The following is a 9,220-nucleotide window of genomic DNA, read 5'->3' on the forward strand; positions in this document are numbered from 1 at the left end:
CGACGTGACTTCCTGCGGCGGAGCTGGAAGGAGGAGCGCCTTGAAGGAGCTTAGCCCCCGCCTCTGCAACCCACCACCGTCTCCCCCTTTGGTTTCTCCTAGCCCCATCTGGTTCGCATTGCACTCCCGCCCACGGCTGGGAGGGCTGTTGGGGGAGGCGGGGGCTCTAAGGGCCCGGCCCATAGACTCTAAGCCCCAGGGAAAGGGGGGGGGTGGGGGCCGGGGAAAGCGAGCGGACTGGCCACAGGTGAGGTTTCCCCTAGTCCGAAACCTCAGCCCCGCCCCGCCTCTCTGTCCGCACTTCTGAGGGGCTGGGGTGGGGCATGGCGGGGCGTGGAGGCCGTGGACCGGGGCTGGTTTTACAATGTGGCCTAGCGAGGAGACCTTTCCGCCTTGTGGGTTCCGGGGAGAAGGAGCGCGTTGTTGGTGGGAGGATTTCAGTTGCTCAGGTCCTCTTCTCCAACCTATTAAGCGCCAAACACAGTGGGGGTGGTGGGAACGAGCAGAGTCCCGTCTCCCAGTCCCCCGCCCCGCAACTGGAGGGTGCGGCTAGACGGGCTCCCCTGGGGACGCTCCCGACCCCGTACGGGGTGTGGGCGACCCCTCCCCCCCCACCTCAGGTTATTTTGGATCCCGGGCTGCCAGCCGCTGGCCCCGGGTTTCCACGTGCCCCCTCCCTCCCCCAGCCCACGCTCCCCGTGACGCACATCCTCCGCCCACGCAGCCTCTGCTCGAGGCGCCCCCCTCCCTCCCACCCCGGCCCCCTTGGGGCGGCGCTGAGCCTTAGGATCTGGAGGGAGACGCCCGCCCAAGGAGGAGGCGGAGTAGGGCGTGAGCAAGTGAGCGGCAACCTACTGGGCGCGGGGCGCCCGGGTCCCGGTCCTGATCCGGGAAAGAGGGGGAGGGAGGAGCCGATTTTGAGCTCTCCGCTCCCGGGTCCTGGGAGAGGGGGTGCTCGGCCAGAGAGGGACGAGGGAAGAGAAATTCCGCAGAAGGGGCCTGCCCACTCCCCTAGGGGAGCCAGCGGGGGTCCGGGTGCGAACCCGTGTGTGAGAGTGAAACTACCGGGTGTTTGTGTCTTTGTGCCCTTGTTTCTCAAGATTGTCGTGAGATTCGGATGAGAGAATGTACAGGAAAACTCTCTAAATTGTAGAATGCTAAGCATATTTAAGACGCTACTGCCAGTTTGTGTCTCTGTACCCGAGATTATGTATTTATATGTTTCTTTATATCCACTTGTATATCTGTGTTCCTCTCTCTCTCTCTAGGTTTGTGTATGAGCCCCTATTTAAAAAATCATTGACTTGTCAGGGCCCGCCAGAGGCCCAGAGCGCCCCCGCAGCCCGCAGCCAGAGCTGCCGAGATGTCTGTTCTTCCCGCCCACTCCTGCCACCCCCAACTCCCCTCCTACTCCCTTCCGTTGAGAACAAGGAATTTCCAGCCTGTAGCAAAGGGAAAGAGGCAAAGACAAAGACGGAGACCATGGGAAACTATAGAAAAACAAAGAGACAGGTGTGTGTGTGTGGGGGGGGGAGTGGGGACAAATACAAAAATTTTCATTTGTTTCCTGCATGGGACCTGTTCTCCCCTGTGTCCCCTTGGCTCACTCAAAGAAGGACCACTTCTTTGCCTGACTCACCTGCTCCCCCCATCCCCAGTGCTCTCAAAGACAGACCAGAGGAACTGATCTCGTGATAAAAAGGATTAATATTCCTTTATCTGTACTGGTCTCCTCCGTGAAGGGAAACAGTATCCTCAGTCCTAGTTTTCCAAGAAAAGGGGAAACGATTGCGAGGAAAGGGAGGAAAGTGGGCGGAAAAGGAGTGCAGAGACTGTCGTCCCTACGCGCACGTGTAGATTTTCATCTAGCAGATTGCTCTGCTCACTCCTCCCCCAACGTCTCCACTGGGCCAGATCCGACTCACTCAGCAAGGTTTGGCTCACCCTCTCCTTCCTGGACCCCTTCCACTCCTCCAGGCAGAATTAATTCCTCCCACCCCTCGGTGGCCTCCTCATTGCTCTTTGTATACATTTCCAATTATAGTTGCTTGTTTCAGCCGAAATCCAGGACCTCTCCAGGATAGGCCTGTTATCTGGTGGACCCTCTGAAATGAATAAACTGATCCTATTCACAGGCCTGTGCAACTTTGAAAGGGCACATGACACAGATTTTACTCCCAAAGGGGCTGAGCCTGGGCAAAACTGTTTAAGTGAAGACATTTGTTTTCCATATCTCTTTCCCTTGTGAAGTTTCCAGTGAGTCCCACAGTCTGGCTCCTTGGCCTTCTAAAATGTCCACCATTCTGGTAAATTAATTCACACTCAGATGCTAAAGGTAGTAGGCTAAAGTCCTGGCTGGTAATAGAAAAGTATAAAGTAATGATCCCTTTTTTCTCTTTCAATAACATGCCAGAATTTATCATCTAAGGAATGTTGTCCTTCAAGTTAGTTATTTTATAAGAAATGTTTCACTCCTGAAAGACAGATAATCCTAACCACTGCCTTTAAGGAACTCACAGACTAATAGGGGAAATAGACCTATAAACGAATAATTACAACATAGTGCAATAATATGGGTACAACAATGACAGAAGTATAAGAGGGTGAGTGATCTGTTCTGCTTGGAGTTGTGAGGGGCCTTGGTTTAGACAGGCATCCAAAGGAGGTGATGATGCAGTCAGTATGAGATTTCCAGGAGTGGCCAGGGCGGTGGCTCACACCTGTAATCATAGCACTTTAGGAGGCTGAGGTGGGAGGAACATTTGAGCCCAGAAGTTGAAGGCTGCAGTGAGCCTTGATGGCGCCACTGCATCCCTGCACCACAGAGCAAAAAGTGAGTCTCAAAAACAAAAAACAAAAACAAAAACAAAAATTCTAGGAGGAAGGGAAGTCAAGTCAGAGAGGCCAGAAAGTGCATTTCCATGGAGGTGGAGGTATGAAACAGAGTGATATGTTTCAGAAACTATAAAAGGTTGTTCATTATTGCTGGGTGGTGGGTGGAGGTGGTTAGAAACGAGCCTAGGGAGGTGTACAGGTACATTACATTAAAAATATTTTGGACCAGTGCTTTTCAAAGTATGGTTAAGGACCAATTTTTAAAACATTTCCAATCTATTATTGTCCACTACTTTTATAGAATGCACTAAAAATGAATTATTCAAAAAACAAAATAAACTACCATTTTGTTAGATTCAATAAATATAAAATTTCTCTGTCAAATTCCTATAAAACTTTCTAAATGCTTACACTTAATTTCTGAAATTGTTTCATTACAGATTGGTGACAAACATTGAATAACATTATTATAGTTATTTGTGTCTTTGCATCTGAGTTTTAGATCATACTAAGGATGTTGGACTTCATCCTGTGGTGTTACTGGAACCATAAAGACTCTGGAAACAAAGACTCATGGCATGGTCAGATCTGCACTTAGGAGCAGAGTGGAGGAAGGATTTATGGCTGCAAAAACAGTAGGAAGGTCAGCTTGAAAAATACTGAAGGACCCTCTCAGTTGAAAGATGGCAAGGCACTGGCATGGGGGGAAAGAACAGATTCAAAAGATAGAAAATAAGATCGACAAGACTTGATTGATTGGCTGAGGGGTTGAGAGGAGAGAATGAGGGTTTAGGGTGACTCTCAGGCTCCTAGCTTGGGTGACTGAGTATGTGGAATGGAGTGTTCCTTCTCAAAACTCTGGAATCGCCTTCATCAAATATTCGTGGCCTGCAAATCCTTTATCCACAATTCCTAAATTTAAAAAAATTATGAAAACCAAAAGCTTGACCGGGTACTGTGGTTTATGCCCTTAATCTCAGCACTTTGGGAGGCTGAGGTGGGTGGATCACCTGAGGTCAGGAGTCCAAGACAAGCCGGCCAACATAGCGAAACCCCGTCTCTACTAAAAATACAAAAATTACCTGGGCGTGGTGGCGCATGCCTGTAATCCCAGCTACTCGGGAGGTGGAGGCACGAGAATCGCTTGAACCTGGGAAGCAGAAGTTGCAGTGAGCTGATATCGCGCCATCGCACTCCAGCCTGGGTGACAGAGTGAGACTTGGTCTCAAAACAAAACAAAACAGAAGAAAACAAAAATTAACTGGGCGTGGTGGCGGGCGCCTGTAATCCCAGCTACTCGGGAGGTGGAGGCATGAGAATCGCTTGAACCTGGGAAGCAGAAGTTGCAGCAAGCCGAGATCACGCCATTGCACTCTGGCCTGGGCGATAAAAGCAAAACTCCGTCTCAAAAACAAAAACAAAATCTTTTTCATAACATATTTGACAATAAAACCTAATCTGAACTGAATTTATTTTGTGGCAGAACCTGACCTAAACTTACATAAGGTTATTTATAGTTTTCACTTTTCCATCTTTCACTTACCACAGTATGAAATCATATGTGTCATTCCAGAAATATTAATTTGTTTGATTACTGGGTGCTGTCCTGATGCATTGGGATTGTTGCTTTATATTTTGTATATGCACCATACTATCTTTCAAAAATCCAAAAAATTTTGAAACACATTAACCATCCAGATTTCCCACCCCATTTACTCATCAGTGTTGGCCTGAGTTCTTTTGGCTATTTGCATAAATCCAATCCACCTGCAGATAATGAATATTCATTGCATTGTGTGTTATAGACTCTGAAGGAGATTCTTGTTGTTTTGAGCAGTGTCCTCATTAAAACAAAGCTAAAAGCTTCTTGAATGACTATCTTGAAATGACAGCCCTCATTTGGATGATAAGTTGTAATGTGTTTATGGACAGCCAGTCTCATTACCATACACTTCATTTATATATTTTAATAGTCAGTGGTCAGTGATCTTCTGAAATTAGTTCCCCTGGATTTGCTTTAGTGAAAACCAAAGAGCAAGCTCTGAATGGTGAGAATGGGGCCTGGTAAAAAAAATGAAGTATGTGTATATATATGTGTATATATACCTACACATAAAAAAATACATATGCATATCTATACATATATATTAGTAGACTTTATTTTATTTTATTTATTTATTTTGAGACAGGGTCTCACTCTGTCACCTAGGCTGCACAGTGGTGCAATGACAGCTCATTGCAGTCTTGACTTCCCAGGCTCAGGTGATTCTCCCACGTCAACCTCCCAAGTAGCTGGGACCACAGGTGCATGCCACACCTGGCTAATTTTTTTTTTTTTTTTGTATTCTTTGTAGAGACGGGGTTTCACTATGTTGCCCAGGCTGGTCTCAAACTCCTAGGCTCAAGTGATCCACCTGCCTCGGCCTCCCAAGACATTGGGATTACAGGCATGAGCCACTGCACCTGCCCAATTTATTCATTTTTTTAGCAACAAGGTCTTACTCTGTCACCCAGGGTGGAGTGCAGAGGCACGATCATGGCTCACTGCAGGCTCAACCTCCCAGACTCAAGTGATCGTCCCATCTCAGCCTCCTGAGCAGCTGGGACTACAGGCACGTGCCGACACACTTGGCTAATTTTTGTATTTTTGTAAAGACAGAGTCCTACTATGTTGCCCAGGCTGGTCTTGAATTCCTGGGCTCAAGCCATCCTCAGACCCGGTCTCCTAAAGTGCTGGGATCACAGGTGTGAACCACTGAGGCTAGCCAACTTTATTTTTAGAAACATTACATGTACAGAAAAATTGAAAAGATAATATGGTGAATTCCTATATACCCTACATTCAATTTCCCCAATTATTATCTGACATTAGTATGGTACATTTGGCACCATTAATGAAACAGTATTGAAACATTATTATTAACTAAAGTCTACAGTTTATTCAGATTTCCTTTGAGTTTTTGTTGTTGTTGTTGTTTAGACTGAGTCTTACTCTGTCACCGGGCTGGAGTGCAGTGGCACTGATCTTGGCTCACTGCTTCAACCTCCGCCTCCCAGGTTCAAGTGATTCTCCTGCCTCAGCCTCCCGAGTAGCTGGGTTTACAGGTGCCCGCCATACGCCCAGCTAATTTTTGTATTTTTAGTAGAGACGGGGTTTCACTATGGTGGCCAGGCTGGTCTTGAACTCCTGATCTCGTGATTCGCCCGCCTTGGCCTCCCAAAGTGCTGGGATTACAGGCGTGAGCCACCATGCTCAGCCTCCGTGTTTTTTTTTGTTTTGTTATTTTTTGAGACGGAGTCTTGCTCTGTCGTCCAGGCTGGAGTGCAGTGGAGCGATCTCAGCTCACTGCAAGTTCCGCCTCCCAGGTTCACACCACTCTCCTGCCTCAGCCTCCTGAGTAGCTGGGACTACAGGTACCTGCCACCACGCCCGACTAATTTTTTTTATTTTTAGTAGAGACGGGGTTTCACCATGTTAGCCAGGATGGTCTCCATCTCCTGACCTCATGATCCGCCCGCCTCAGCCTCCGAAAGTGCTGGGATTACAGGCATGAGCCACCGTGCCCGGCCTCATTTTTTTAAACTAATGTGTTTTTCTGTTCCAGGATCCCATCTAGACCACCACATTATGTTTAGTTCTCAAAAACATAATGGGCTGGGCATGGTGGCTCATGCCTGTAATCCCAGCACTTCGGGTGGCCGAGGCGGGCAAATCACCTGAGGTCGGGAGTTCAAGACCAGCTTGACCAACATGGAGAAACCCCATCTCTACTAAAAATATGAAATTAGCTGGGCGGGGTGGCACACACCTGTAATCCCAGCTACTTGGGAGGCTGAGGCAGGAGAATCGCTTGAACCTGGGAGGGGGAGGTTGCGGTGAGCCAAGTTTGTGCCATTGCACTCCAGCCTGCTCAACAAGAGTGAAACTGTCTCAAAAAACAAAAACAAAAAAACCCATAATGATGTTTGGATGACTTTGACAGCTTTGAGGAGTACTGGTCAGGTATTTTGTAGGATGCCTCTATTGGAATTTGTCTAATGTTTTTCTCAAGATTAGAGTGGTGTTATGGGTTTTGGGAAGGAAAACCACAGAGTTAAAATGCCATTTTCATCTCATGTTATCAAGGGTACATAGTATCAACATGATTGATGCTGACTTCCCTAGGTCAGCTGAGGGAGTGTGTGTGTGAAATACAGGATGACCATATCAGCACTGTTGGCCTAGACTTTTCCTTCTGCGAATGAAATTTCTTCTCTTGCCCATAGCTCAGCCCCATTTTGACTTTATTTTTTTTTTTTTGAGACAAGAGAGGCTCGCTCTGTCGCCCAGGCTGGAGTGAAGTGGCAAGATCTCGGCTCACTGCAACCTCTGCCTCCTGGGCTCAAGCAATTCTTCTGTCTCAGACTCCTAAGTAGCTGGGATTACAGGAACCCGCCACCATGCTGGGCTAATTTTTGTATTTTTATTAGAGATAGGGTTTTGCTGTGTTGGCCAGGCTGGTCTCGAACTTCTGGCCTCAAGTGATCCTCCCACCTCAACCTCCCAAAAGTGCTGGGATTACAGGCATGAGCCACCACGCCCAGCCCATTTTGACTTTTTTTTTTTTTTTCTCTTTTGAGACAGAGTCTTGTTCTGTCACCCAGTCTGGAGTGCAATGGGGCGATCTTGGCTCACTGCAGCCTCCGCCTCCTGGGTTCAAGGGATTCTCCTGCCTCAGCCTCCTGAGTAGCTGGGCTTACAGCCACCTACCACCATGCCTGGCTAATTTTTGTATTTTTAGTAGAGACGGGGTTTTGCCATGTTGGCCAGGCTGGTGTCGAACTCCTGACCTCAGTTGATCCACCCGCCTCGGCCTCCCAAAGTGTTAGGATTACAGACCTGAGCCACCATGCCCGGCCCATTTTGACTTTTAAAAAGTTCCTTGTTTTAGACCAGGTGCAGTAGCTTACTCCTGTAATTTCAGTAATTTGGGAGGCCAAGGTGGGATAATCACTTGAGGCCAGGAGTTTGAGGTCAGCCTGGGCAACATAGCAAGATATTGTCTCTACAAAAAGTAATTTTAAAAAATTAAGCCAGACATAGTGGCTCATGCCTGTAGTCCCAGCTACTTGGGAGATTGAAGTGGGAGGATCATTTGATCCTGGGAGTTCGAGGCTGCAGTGAGCTGTGGTTACACCACTGCATTCCAGGAGGGTTACAGAAGGAGACCTTGTCTCAATAACAACAACAACAACAACAATGAAACAAACAAATAGCCGGGCATGGTGGTGCATCCCTGTAGCCCAACCTATCTAGGAAGCTGAGGTGGGAAGATGGTTTAAGTCCAGGAATTCAAGGTTACACTGAGCTGTGATGGTGCTGTCGCACTCCAGCTTGGGTGTCAGAGAATGACCCTGTCTCTAAAAACATTAAAAAAAAAAAAATTCTTGTTTTGAAAGCTTGAACCTTCCCCAGGAGATGCCCCCTTCCTTGAATTCCTCAATTCATTTGGCTCTATCATCTGTAGTTTTCCTACCCATCACCATCAGATCCTCTTAAAAAAAAGTTTCAATTTCTACTAACAGTTTCTGAACACCTGGATCTCTGCTGGGCCCTGTGTTAAATCATTGAATGGGAAGCAGCTAATCCATATAAATAACTCCGGCTTTGGAGTCAGTAGGATTTAGGTTGGGATCACAGACCAGATGAACTATGAAATCTTGGGCAGGTTCCTGTGGCTGTCTTGGCTTTGGCTTCTTAAATGGAGAGAATTATATTTGTCTCACAAGACGATAAGAGGAATAAATGAATCTTTCTTAATCCTAACATTAATTTTACTTCCAAAAATAAAAATCCTATGAATACATTTTTAAAAGCTAATGTTTATGCTTATAAAATATTGACACACACTTTTTTGTGACTTCTATTTTAAATCCTTTAGGACTTTGGAGAACCACACTTTTGTCAGTCGACTTTAAAAATCGTCCTATCAGGGTCCTACTCATAAAGCGATCTCAACTGTAGGCGTCTCATAACAGAAAGGTCGTGATAAAAAGTAACCGAAAGAAAACGGAAGGAACTTCAGACAGCTTCTATGGAAATACCGAGTTTGGTCAAGGAGGCCTCTCCCATTCCGATTTTCTATTGGTTAAGCTTACCATCAATCACACCAGTTGTAAATAAACTGAAGACGGAAGCATGTTGTTAGCGGGGTGGGATCTTCCTGTCGCCACTGCTAGGGTGAGAACCCATTTTCCAATAGGCTGAAAGCTGCTTTTCCCGCCCTCTCTCTTCAGTTGCTAAGGGGCGGGACTCATAGGGCCCTTGGAGGGCTGGGTGCTCGAAGCCCTGCCCATCCCATTGGTTGATAGGGGCGGGTTTCGTAGAGGATAGGCTGCTGTCGTT

At 47.1% G+C, this 9,220-nt stretch overlaps 1 long non-coding RNA gene across 4 annotated transcripts in view; it reads left to right on the forward strand.

Annotated features, from left to right (window-relative positions):
* Positions 1–9,202, forward strand: part of LOC117975415 (uncharacterized) — a 10,959-nt gene extending 1,757 nt beyond the window's left edge. The window contains exons 1-3 of one of the 4 annotated variants that reach the window (XR_004665660.3): positions 212–247; positions 1,269–1,512; positions 3,276–9,202. This is a non-coding gene — a long non-coding RNA (uncharacterized LOC117975415). The other 3 variants (XR_010108909.1, XR_010108908.1, XR_008620398.2) reach the window with 3 other exon arrangements.
* The last annotated feature ends 18 nt before the right edge of the window (positions 9,203–9,220 follow it).

Source organism: Pan paniscus, chromosome 10, assembly GCF_029289425.2.
Source record: "Pan paniscus chromosome 10, NHGRI_mPanPan1-v2.0_pri, whole genome shotgun sequence".
In the NCBI taxonomy this organism is placed as follows: Eukaryota; Metazoa; Chordata; class Mammalia; order Primates; family Hominidae; genus Pan; species Pan paniscus.